Source organism: Pan paniscus, chromosome 13 (assembly GCF_029289425.2).
Source record: "Pan paniscus chromosome 13, NHGRI_mPanPan1-v2.0_pri, whole genome shotgun sequence".
Lineage (NCBI taxonomy): Eukaryota > Metazoa > Chordata > Mammalia > Primates > Hominidae > Pan > Pan paniscus.
In genome coordinates, this window is record NC_073262.2 from 56,396,462 (window position 1) to 56,409,881 (window position 13,420).

Consider the following 13,420-nt stretch of genomic DNA (forward strand, 5'->3'; position numbering starts at 1 on the left):
ACTTTCTGCTACTGCTGTGGCATTTTTAGTAGAGATTTAAGCATCTATTGAGGAAATAACTTCTAAACTCTTGCAGGATACCAATTTATGTACTTGTAGGTAGAATATATTCTGAGCTACCACTCCTAATTTATTTAGCTTTTTTTTTTCTCAGAATAAAACCTTGTACATGGTATTATGTAGAGGATGAACACAATTCAAAAATTATGTCAACGTTATTGCTTATATAAGACAATACAAATTGCGTTCTTGTATTTTATATTTATAGTTAATTTTAAATCTTCTACATATTTTAAATCTTTCTAGACTGGTAGTACATTTCATGCAAAAAAGAAAGAAGCACAAATGTTTAATATTTCAATAACATGCTGAGTTTTTAAGGACTGAGGCTTTTGTAATGACTGTTAAACCAATCTAACAGTAGTTGGTTAACTGGATTACTTCGAGTAAAAATTTAAAAGGCTGTAAAGCAACTAGCCAGAAGTCTTATTCAACCATGAAATCAGAATTTTCTCAGCATTTGGTGCTTGGCCATCAATTATTTATGCTAAATTTACTTACCAAGTTCTCAAACCTAGTAGAGAAAATAAATAAAAATATCTAAAAATTAGTTTTTTTTTTTATTCAAAGCCACAGGATGTCTGCAAACCCTCTCCTTTGGTGTTGCTCTGGAATCATTTGAAAATTCTGAGAATATGGCTCACCTCTTCTTTTAATTTAACGATGTCAAAAAAAGATTCATTAGTGTTCTCACTTAATTAAAAAGTCTACACTTCTTAGAATTTTGAAGATAGATTAAAAATCTAGTTTCATCATTGTTACTATTAGAACACAAACCAAAAACATGCTTATAAAAAAGCTAGGACCATAAAAGAGACGAAACTGTTTGTTAATGGTCCAATGCAAAACACAGAAAACAAACAAACAAAAAAACAGAATTAAGATTGATCCAAAGCCAGGACACAAAGTAAGGTAGTGAAATTTGTCTTGGGTGCCCTTTAATGTCTCTCTTAATCACCCATGTCTGTTCCTGCTCAAAGGTATTCTGGGGCAAGCTTAAAGGGTTTTTTTTTCATGTTTTTGTTTTGTTTTGTTTTGTTTTGTTTTTAATTTTAGAAGTTATTCTTTAAACATTAGGACGCCTTTAAACTCAACAGGAATAAATCCCTGTTCTGGAGTTTGAGGCTCATAAAAGTAATAGAGGTGAAATTTGCAGCTGATGGGCCTTCTGGTGGCCCACAAGTCACGTTTCATAGCCATCTTCATATTCTTCTAACGCAGTGACATGAGGAGGCAGCAGGTGTCAGGACGGAGCATTAGAAGATTGAGGACTTTTTTCTACCCTCACCAGCTGTGAGAAGTTACAGAGAATACTGCTATGAACTCTAGCTTTCTCATCTATATGTTGTTAAGAACAATTCACATTCTGCTGACCTCACAGTGTTGTGAAGGTCAGGTTTACAATACACTTTGAAAATTAGAAGGCATTTTAGAAGTATAATGTGCTGTTATTGAATGGAGCATTTAAAGTTTGTATCCAAACCGTATGTTTTTACACTACGTCTAATTAAACACGGGGGTGCTCTGTTTATATAAGAAGAAATGCCATGAATTCTACCCTCAAAGTCCAGAGAAGGATTTTCCACTGGTCATCATTAACTGTATTAGGTTAACTTCCACTGAGACCCCTACTCTGTTCTTATTCCACTGAATCTCTGTTGATGATGGCAAGGCACCTCAAGCCTTGATTTTCTGTCTTCATATTTAATGTTGATACTGTTAAGTTCATTACAACAACCATCTGATCAATAGTGGCTTGAAGAAGCTGAGGATGTGTAGCTTGGAAAAGGGAAGACCAGGAAAATCAGGTAGAAATTATGGCTTGGGAGTTACCAGCTGTCTGAATTCCTACTACATAAAGATACTTAACTTATCTATAGTCCCCTCTAACTCACTATATTGTATGTTCAACTTACAAAGAACATTTTCCTGAGGGCTACATTGACACTGACTGAAAGGTACCTCTTCAATTTGTAATTGATGATCAGGTATTTGCTTCCATATTTGTTCAAAGTCTCTTTGAAAAAAGCTAATGTGACTAAGATGCAGTAGTTCTTCTTTTCAAAGTCCAAAATAATATAAAATAATGGGAAGCTTTCAAATGATAAATGATAGGGAATAGCTGAGAAAATTTTAAGAAGATTTTTTGGAAAAATGTAAAGTTTATGATATTCTACCCCATAGTGTCCAAAAATCTGGTCCCATGCCACCAGCTTCACAGATGCTACTTTTGAGGAAGATGGATGCCACTGGCAGCTGGTTCCAAAAATATAATTTGAAACTTTAATTGGCATTCCTAATGTGCTGCACAGCTTAATCATATGAAAAAAGAAGTGTTTCATGAATATCCACTTTGTGGAATATTCACATTGTGCTGAATGTTTAAATGATCTTTTCCCCCTCTTTGTGAAATAAATTATAAAACATTATTTATACTATCTTTTGTGTGTGTATACAGTTATCTTAATTAGTATAATAATTTTTTAATTATGCTTTTAATAATTTTTCATATGAAGTGTTCCTAGGAAATCCATAGAGTGGCTATTTCTTCTTTAACAACAATATTTGATTATTATGTAAGGTATTATTCTATTGATGAGTATTTTAATGCCAACATAATCTTAAAATAGAGACTTCTGAAAAAAATTTAACATTTTCATGTATATTTGGAATGGCTTTTATAGTCCTTTCTAGAGGTACAAATACACATATTCACATGCATATACAGAAAAATTACAGAAATGTGGTAGACATCACTATATAAATGAACTTTACATATTAGTTATTCAAAATTATAATTTGAGACATTTGGAAAAGTTTAATTCGAATGATTGACTGAAATGTTAAGTCAATGCTGTCTTTAGTAACTCTCATAGATGTAACTCGTGTCTTTTTAAAAAAAATTGCAAGTTTTTTTTCATGTGGAATCAGTACCTTAGGTTAATTTTTCTTTAACCATTCCTTCATGTAGCCATAATTTGAATGTAATAAAATATGACTTTGTGAGGCACATTTTAATAAAATTCCTGCAAAGTAAATTTGATAAAAGGTACTCCATTCTAGGTGTTGATAGGCAAATAAAACACTTTCAGACAATGAATGCCTAAACTTCTACCTGCTTATTTTCCACATAAGAAATCTCTTTATTTTAAAGATATGTACGAATAAACCACGTCATTTGGCTCATGTACCATTTTTTCCTTGTTAAGAAACATGTATGGCCGGGCGCGGTGGCTCATGCCTGTAATCTCAGCACTTTGGTAGGCCGAGGGGGCGGATCACAAAGTCAGGAGATCAAGACCATCCTGGCTAACACGGTGAAACCCTGTCTCTCCTAAAAATACAAAAAATTAGCCGGGCATGGTGGCGGGCACCTGTAGTCCCAGCTACTCGGGAGGCTGAGGTGAGAGAATCGTGTGAACCCGGAAGGCAGAGCTTTCAGTGAGCCGAAATTGTGCCACTGCACTCCAGCCTGGACAACAGAGCGAGACTCCATCTCAAAAAAAAAAAAAAAAACCACACACACACACACACACACACACATATTAGGTTGCTAGCCTGTTTCCTATTCAAAGAGAGTATCAGTAAACCATTGGGTCCAAACTGCTGATCTGAAATCACACAATCATAACTTCACATAGTAATATTGAAACCTATAAAACATAAACTACTATATAATTTTCAGTTATTGGATGTAGACTTTAAAGCTTACCTTTTTTGGAAAGCTGTAGTTAAAAATAACATAATCAAGGTGTTTCTGATTTCTCACATAATATATTGGTTTTGCCTGTTTGGGAGTTTGCCTGAATAGAATTGTTTAGTGTGGTTTCTGGTTTATTTTGCTTAACAAAAGGTTTGTGAGATTTGTCCACATTTTTGTTTGTAGTTGTACATCATTCATTCTCATTGTTGTATATTTCATTTTGTTAAGAGGCCACAATTTATCCATTCTACTGTTGATGCATTTGGTACTTTTTAAAATTCTTTTCTGTAATAAACAGCGCTTTCATGAACATTCAAGTGTACACATTTCTGTTAGAATTGGAATGAAGTAGAGTTGCTATATCATACAGTGTATATAACTGGTCATCTTTAGTAGCTACTGTCAAAGAGTCTTGTAAAGTGACTTTACCAATTGCCATCCATACCACTCATCTATAAGAGTTCTAGTTGGTCTATAGCCTAACACTGGATATTTTCTCCATTTTCTATTTTAGCTATATTTTGGGTGTATAAAACAATCACCTGTGATTTCACCTTATGTTTCTTAATAACTAATGAAGTCAAGCACTTTTTTTCTTTTTTTTTAACTTTTACTTTAAGTTCTGGGATAAATGTGCTGAACATGTAGGTTTGTTACATAGGTATACATGTGCCACGGTGGTTTGCTGCGCCAATCAACCCGTCATTCAGGTTTTAAGCCCGTATGCATTAGGTATTTGTCCTAATGCTCTCCCTCCACTTTCCCCTTACCCACTGACAGGTCCCTGGTGTGATGTTCCCCTCCCTGTGTCCATGTGTTTGCATTGTTCAGCTCCCACTTATGAGTGAGAACATGTGGTGTTTGGTTTTCTGTTCCTGTGTTAGTTTGCTGAAGATGATGGCTTCCAGCTTCATCCATGTCCCTGCAAAGGAGATGAACTCATTCTTTTTTATGGCTGCATAGTATCCATGGTGTGTATGTGCCACATTTTCTTTATTCAGTCTATTATTGATGGCCATTTGGGTTGGTTCTAAATCCTTGCTCTTCTAGATAGTGCTGCAATAAACATACGTGTGCATATGTCTGCATAGTAGAATGTTTTATACTCCTTTGGCTGAGTCAAATGGTATTTCTGGTTCTAGATCCTTGAGGAATCACCACACTGTCTTCCACAATTGTTGAACTAATTTACACTCCCACCAACAGTGTAAAAGTGTTCCTATTTCTCAACATCCTCTCCAGCATCTGTTGTTTCCTGACTTTTTTAAAGAAGTTATTTGAAACCAATGAGAACAAAGAGACAATGTATCAGAATCTCTGGAACACAGCAAAAACAGTGTTAGGAGGGAAATTTGTAGCGCTAAATGCTCATATCAGAAAGCTAGAAAGATCACAAATCGACACCCTGAAATCACAATTAAAAGAACTAGAGAAACAAGAGCAAACAAATCCAAAAGCTAGCAGAAGACAAGAAATAAGTAAGGTCAGAGCAGAACTGAAGGAGCTAGAGACACAAAAAACCCTTCAAAAAATCAATGAATCCGGGATCTGGTGTTTTGAAGATTAACAAAATAGATCACTAGTCAGACTAATAAAGAAGAAAAGAGGGAAGAATCAAATAGACACAATAATAGTGATAAAGGGGATATCACCACTGATCCCACAGAAATACAAACTACCATCAGAGAATACTATAAACACCTCTATGCAAGTAAACTAGAAAATCTAGAAGAAATTGATAAATTCCTGGACACATTCACCCTCCCAAGACTGAACCAGGAAGAAGTCAAATCCCTGAATAGACCAATAACAAGTTATGAAATTGAGGCAGTAATTAATAGTGTATCAACCAAAAAAAGCCCAGGACCAGACAGATGCATAGCTGAATTCTATCAGAGGTACAAAGAAGAGCTGGTACCATTCCTTCTGAAACTGTTCTCCGCAATAGAAAAAGAAGGACTACTCCCTAACTCATAGCCAATATCATACTGAATGGGCGAAAGCTGGAAGCATTCCCTTTGAAAACCAGCTCATTTAGATGTCTTCTTATGTAGAGTATCTTTAAAACCCTTTTTCCATTGGATTTCTGACTTCTGTTGATTTGAAAATTATTTGGATATTTTAGATATGAAAACATGTCTTTTCAGATGTACATATTTTTAATATATTTCTTCTTCTGTGGATTAAATGTTCAGTCTCTTAATGCTATACGTTAACAATCACAGGCTTTTAATTTTAATATAGTTTAATTTATCATTTTAAAAAATTAAGGTTACTGATTATTGTGTCATGTTAAGAAATACTTGCCTATTCCATCACAAAGTTACTGTGCTGTGTTTTTTACTAAAAGCTTTCTACTGTTACTTTTGTATTTATATCTGTAATCCCTCTGGAGTCAATTTTGATGTAAGGGTTCGAGTCAAAATTTACTTTGCCCACTTTCACTATTCCTATTTAACATAGTACTGGAAGTCCTAGCTAGAGCAATTAAAGAGGAGAAAATGTAAAAGTCATCCAGATAGAAAAAAGAGGAAGTATTCTGACGACATGATCTTATACCTAAAAAATCCTAAAGAGTCATCCAAAAGATAACTAGATGTGATAAATGACTTCAGTAAAGCTTCAGTATGCAAACCAGTATTCAAAAATCAGTAGCAATTGTATACACCAAAAACAATCAAGCTGAGAACCAAATTAAGAACCCATTTACAATAGCTACAAAAATAGTAAAATATCCAGAAAGAGAACCACAAAACACTGATGAACGAAATTATAGATGACGCAAATACATGCAAAAAAAAATCCCATGTTCGTGGAATGGGAGAATCAATATTGTTAAAATAACCACACTGCCCAAAGCAGTCTACAGATTCAGTGCAACGCCTATCAAATTACCAATGTCATTTTTCCCATGATTAGACAAAACAATTCTAAAATTCATATGGAACCAGAAAAAAAAATCTGAATCGTCAAAACAATCTTAAGCAGAAACAGCAAAGTGGGAGGCATCACATTACCTGACTTCAAATTATACTACAAGACTATAGTACCCAAAGAGCATGGTACTGGTTTAAAAATAGATACATAGATCAATTGCAGAGTAGGGAAACTAGAAATAAAGCCACACATCTACAACCAACTGATTTTTGACAAAATTGACAAAATAATACAAATATAACTGGAGAAAGGACACTCTATTCAATAATTGGTACTAGAAAAATTGGATAGCCATAAGTAGAAGACTGAACTGCTTTCTGTCACCATATACAAAAATCAACTCAAATGAATTAACAAATTAAATATAAGACTTGAAACTTTAAAGGTCCTATAAGAAATCATAGGAATAATTTATGACTAAGACCTCAAAAGCAAATGTAACAAAATAGACAAATGGGATTTAATTAAAAAGCTTCTTCACAACAAAAGAAATTATCAACAAATAAACATACAATCTACAGAAAGGATAAAATATTTGTAAACTATGCATTTGAAAAAGAACTGCTATCCAGAATCTATAGGGAACTCAAACAACTCAATAAGAAAAAAACAAATAAACCCATTAAAAAGTTGGCAAAAAACATAAGCACACATTTCTCAAAAGAAGACATACAAGTGACTAACAAATAAAAATGCTCACCATCACTAATCATCGAAGAAATGTAAATTAAAACCACAGTGAGATATTATCTTACACCAGTCTGAATGACTATTATTAAAAAGTCAAAAGACAACAGATGTTGATGGGGATTCAGACAAAAGGGCACTGTTATACACTGTTGGTGAGAATGTAAATTATAATATATCTCCTGCATTCACACATTTATTGCAGTACTATTCTCAATAGCAAAGTCATGAAGTCAACCCAACTGTCCATTATTAGATGATTGGATAAATAAACTATTATATATATATATATGTGTGTGTGTGTGTATATGTTTGTGTGTGTATGAATGTCATATATATGACATATATGTGTGTCATTTGTATTTCACATATATGATGTATTATATAAAACATATTGTCATATATATGTTGCCTTTTGCAGCAACATGGATGAAACTGGAGGCCATAATCCCAAATAAAATAACTCAGAAAATCAAATACTACATGTTCTCATGTATAAGTGGAAGCTAAGTGATGTGTACACGTGGACATATAGAGTGGAATAATAGACATCAGAGATTGCAAAAAGTGGGACGTGGGTGAGGGATGAGAAATTATCTACTGGGTACAATGTACACCATTTGGATGATGAGTACACTAAAAGCCTAGACTTTACCACTGCATGATATATCTTTGTAGCAAAACTGTACTTGTACACCCTGAATCTATTACTGATAATCTAATAATAATGTGTAGTGTCCATGGCTCCATTAACTTACTCATTTTGCCATGTCCTCATCCAACAGTGAAGCAGGATATTACTGATGCATATTACATGACACAGGACTATAAATATAGGATTCAAACTTTACTTGTAGGAGGCATTGGTTGATTAAATATACTTTTTAGATAAGTATTAATTGTTATTGCAAAACTAAGGTTTCAAGCGAAAAATTGGCATAGGAAATATTTTATATTTGCCAATTTTATATTTTGACATTTTTTTTTTTCTGCAGTGCAGAGCTGCTATAAACTACTATTGAGAAAGACGCTCTCTAAATAAAACTGGAGAACAGATCCTTGCCAGATATAAGACTAAATGCAGACAAGTGTTTTGTGTTGTTTTGTTTGTTTTATATAAAGTAACGTGTTCTACTGTGGTATGTAGCACAAAGACTGATGCTCCGAGAGCTTATAAATAGTGATAAAGTCATGTGTTGCTTTTTTGAAATAAATAGAATGCTCTCTTTTCTCATTTTAGAAAAAGGAACTACATTGTGAGTTTTTGAATTATCTGATACTCTACAGGAGACATACAATGAGTAGCAGATCTCAGAAAATGTATCATTCAGAAAGATTTTCTGGACTAAAACTATCATTAGGTTATATGTAAATTTAGATAAATTTATATATCCTAAATCCATAGTAGGTCATTAAGTGGGGTTCAAGGATACATCTCTAACTTTTCGAGATGGGTCTCACAGAAAACAAATGATACCTTCTTGTTTCAGTGTCTTTTGAGTTCACATTTAGTAGTTTTGAATCATTTGCCTAACTGATGTGATTTAGTATTTGCCTAATTCGTGAGCATGTGAGTGTATAGTACTAATAATATTGAAAGAATATGAACAGAACATTATATATTATAATTTTGTTTGGGATCAGTTACCACCACAGTTGATTCTCATATGTGGTTAATGAGGCAGAGGGCATGGATTTAATTTTTGGAGAGACCAGGTAGTTTTTGTATTGTAATATAACAATGAACTGTACCCTAGCACCTTTAAGACTTAAAAATGTGTACAACGGCTGAATCAAGGTCAAGACCCTTGTAGGAAGGTAAAAATGTGTCTGTTATACTATGCATATAATTTCAAGTATAAACAAATGAGAACATATTCATGTAAGTTGAAGAATCTGCAAATGAGTATTAAAATATGTACAGAAACTATGATTGCTTATCCAAGTATTGTCTTATGAACTAACCCATCTCTGATTATTTTTTAGGTAACAAGTTGGAAGACTTTGGATCTCAAGAAAAGTGGATTTTGCCTCTACCCTAGAGATAGGTATGTGATCCAATACTAGCCAATAAAATATAAGGAAATGTTTGTTAGTAGGAACTTATGGGATGTTTTGATTTGTAATAAAAATAGAAAGACAGAGAAGAACCGCTTACTCTCCTAGCTTTTCTTCCTGCCTTTGAAGGTAGTTGTGTTTCTTTTGAGTTGAAATAGCCATATTGCAAACATGAGGCAACATATCTAAGGATAAAAATTCAACATGTAAAAATGTCAGAGTGGAAGAGTAGAAAGAAGATCTTGATGAATCATTGAGAAGATAAGCTAATGTCAACTACTACTTACCTTCGTATTTCTTGTAATGCAAGGAAAAATAGACCCTTGTTTGTTTGTTTGAAAAACAAACCCATGTGCTTGTTATTATGGGTGAAAGTATTTCTGTCAAACAAAACATTAGCACAATTGGGCTATAGATAATCTCAGTCTTTCATTTATCATGTGTCCATCGACGTAGATTAGAAAATGGAAGAAATTAAGCTACTGAAGTTAGCCTGCCCTTCATGTTGTTCTGAAAACTTCAAGGGTCTGTATTTGTTTATTCATATGCAGCTACTAACACAGTTCCTTAAAGCTTCAATAAATATATGTAGAATGATTTTCTTTGTGCCATAGTGAGAAAAATCAGTTGGATACAGCCCCTCTTTTTCCTAATTGTCTCTCCCAATACCCCCACGCACACATATTAGCACATTCATCCTGCCATGTTTCATGATGAACTCTCTATAAAAGGGCTATTTCCTGCAACCTTGCAATTCTGCCCTTTTTAGCAAAGACTTTTAGAATGAATGTTATTAGATCTTAAAGTGGCTTCCTCTCTGTGTAAGGCATTTAAAGCTGCTATTGGGCAAATGGTTATTGGCAGTAACGTGATGGTGGAAAGTGGAAGCCACTGCAGGCATGTAGTGGTAGTATTCATTTCACAGCAGGTGAACATGTGGAGTAAGACTTAATCTAAGTCAAATAATTTTGAATAAAGCAACAGTATGAACTCACGGCCTTTAGTGGATTTTCCAGCAGACCATCCTTTTAAAACATCTAAATCCCCTCTGCTACGCAACAGTGTTCTTTCAGATTGCTGAATTCGTCTTAGAGTCATCCCCTTTTTATTTCTTCAATGTCTACATTGTCTTTCTCAGGAAAGCAGTCAGGTTACTTGATTGTCTTAGAAACATTGGTACAGCTCAGGACCGTGTTGGTTGTCTATTTCATTGGTTAAATCATCATGTCAGGTGACTGCCCTAAGGTCAGAAGCCATGTTCCATGCAACTCAATTAAGTTTTCTGGCTTCTGGTGGCCCCCGTGAACACTCAAATGTGCTTGTTTTTCATGTTGCACTTTGAGGTCCTCTCTTCTACACTGTAAGACATTGACCAGTTTTCAGTTTTCATGTGTTATAATGAACACATTTGTTTTGCCCTTTTCTCTCATGTGTGAACTCTTCCTGATAGTATTTACTAGGTAAATCATAGCTTGCAGTGGAAAAACAAAGAGGCAGTCACCTGAATTGTAATTGTTTTGACTTATTGACTTACCAAAACACAGATCTGATAAGTCTAATCTGAATTTCATGTAGGCAAACAAGAATGGAGTGGAATCTGAAGAAACATAAACAAGGGATCAGGGATAAATTTGCATACAGAAGCAGCCTTCTTAAACTGCAGGCCCTCTAGTTATTCAGTGTTACGCATTTATATTAGATTGGTACAAACGTAATTGCAGGTTTGCCATTAAAAGTAATAATAATATTTTCGATTGGCTGCAAAAGGGATGGATTCTGCCCTGTAAGTCAGAGCTACTTTTCCTTTTAGGAGAAGCAATGTGGCTTAAACCTGCATGGCACTGATTCCTCCTTAGGCTGTGACTCTAGATGCAAGTGTATCCTGTGCTACTTTTGAAGTCAGAAATTATATTCTGATTACGCTGACATTTTTTGGCCTAATTCATAGTTGAACATCTTGAGATGTAAGTTTTATTATTTTCCCATAATTGTTGGCATTCTGTTTTTAACTGGAAATACCAGCTTTTGCATTTTGGAGAGTAACCTCCTAGAGGGCCAAAATCAAAATGTAGAGCTGTCTTTTCTCTTGCACCTACCTGAGTACCTGACAATGTGGCCTTGAACCGTGACAACTCCTTCAATACCTGTAGCTTCCTGGCTGCCAGACAAAGTGAAAGAACCACTGCTTGATATTACCTGAGGACAAAACATAAGTCACAGCTGCAGGGCTTCCACTCTGCAGTGTTCCATGCCTTGTTTGGAGCTGCATTTCTAATTTTTATTTTCAGAGAGTTTAATTAATATACATGGGCATGCTCTACCTGATTTTATTTCTGAGAGCCAGTCTTGTTCAACTGAATTTTTAAAGTAAAAGAACTTTGAATTTTGTCTCTAGGGCTTACTATTTTGTTTTTTTAATGGTTTTAGTTTGTTGTTCAGCAGAGAGTATATACTTTTCCCCCCAAGATTTCATGCATCAAAGGCATTAAGTTGTCACTACATAGATTGTAGTGAGTGACACACAAAATAAGCTGCCTTTTTAAGGGGTTGCAATGAAAAATAGGTAAAGTTGATATTACTGAAAAAAATTGTAAATATTCTTTTTAGCATGTTATGATGATACTGCTAGGCCATCTTGATATGGACAGGCACAATGAATTTGCTTTTGTAATAACTATGGTAAGATGACCACCATAATTCCACAGATCTTGCTCAGGCTTCCCCAGTTGTCCTAACAAGGGTCTTTATAGGTAACAGATCCAATCCTGGATCATGTGCCACATTCCATTTTCATATTTGTTGAGGTTCCTTCAATCTAGAAGGTATTCCCAGTTCCTCATTGACATTTAAGATCCCATTGTTGTTTAAGATCGCAGAGCAATAATTTTGCAGAATATCCCTCAACCTGGTTTGTCTGCTTTCCAGTAGATTTGGGCCATTTATTTTGGACAGGAATATCACAGAAGTGATGCTGTGTTCATTCCATTGCTTTCTACCAGGTAGTGCATGATTTTAATTTGTCCCATTACTGGTGATGTTAACTCTGATCACTGATCACTTGATTTAAGTTGGTAGTTACCAAGTTTATCGTCTGTAAGATTATTCTTTCCCTCTTTGGAATAAATGTTTTGTGAAAGGGTACTTTGAAACTATGTAAACATTCCATGCCTTATCAAACTTTCATCTACTAATTCTAGCATCAGATAATGTTTTTTTAGTCGAAACAACAATCACCATGACAGTTGCCAAATGATGATGATTCTTCATTTCCCTCATCATTTCTTCTACATTTCTTCAGTTGGCACTCCATCCATCATAGATAAAAGCTTTGTTTCCTCTGCATTTATTTATTAACCCATTCATTTAAATCAGCCTGCACTCATGGATTCTCACTCTACTCCATGGGTTTTAGTCTGTTGCTACTGTTATTTTGCTGTCCAAATTATCTCATATTTTGGCCAATGGGAGCCCTTCAGGGTAGCTCCTGTGTCCTTTTGACATGCTGCTTCAATCTTTAAGATGTTGCAAGTTCACCTGTGGTTTCCCTACTTCCCCAAGGTAATCAAGTATTTCTTCCTCTCAAGAACATTGGTTCCTTTTAATAGTGAATTCTGTTTAAAAACAAAGATCTGGGCACTAGATGTGTTTATTGTTATTGGTATATTGCAGTTGCTTGTGCCCTATCAATGCACCAAACTTAAGAACATGTATATGTTCATGTATATTAGCACCCAAACATCCACATTTTCGTACGTATTTCTCTATATCATTCTCTAACTATCTGTCTGTCATTTATCCATCTATTTCTCTATGATCTATTGTTAAAACTTTAGGTTCACACTGACACATCCAAATTGAACCTAACACTAGAGGGTTCATTTTACATTTTACCTTCCCAGGTATTCTTGTTTCTTCCTTCCTTCTTTGACATTATCTTCAGTCTATTTTCATTTTCTTCAGTCTCCCTGCATACAA

General features: G+C 34.6%; 1 protein-coding gene across 2 annotated transcripts in view; it reads left to right on the forward strand.

Moving 5' to 3' along the window:
• GALNT13 (polypeptide N-acetylgalactosaminyltransferase 13) overlaps positions 1-13,420 on the forward strand; it is a 1,108,472-nt gene that overhangs the window by 382,904 nt on the left and 712,148 nt on the right. The window contains exon 2 of one of the 2 annotated variants that reach the window (XM_063595199.1): positions 9,374-9,435. The gene's annotated coding sequence lies outside the window, so the exon portion shown is untranslated. Of the gene's footprint in view, positions 1-9,373; positions 9,436-13,420 lie in introns of those variants that run through there. The other variant, XM_055108593.2, reaches the window with a different exon arrangement.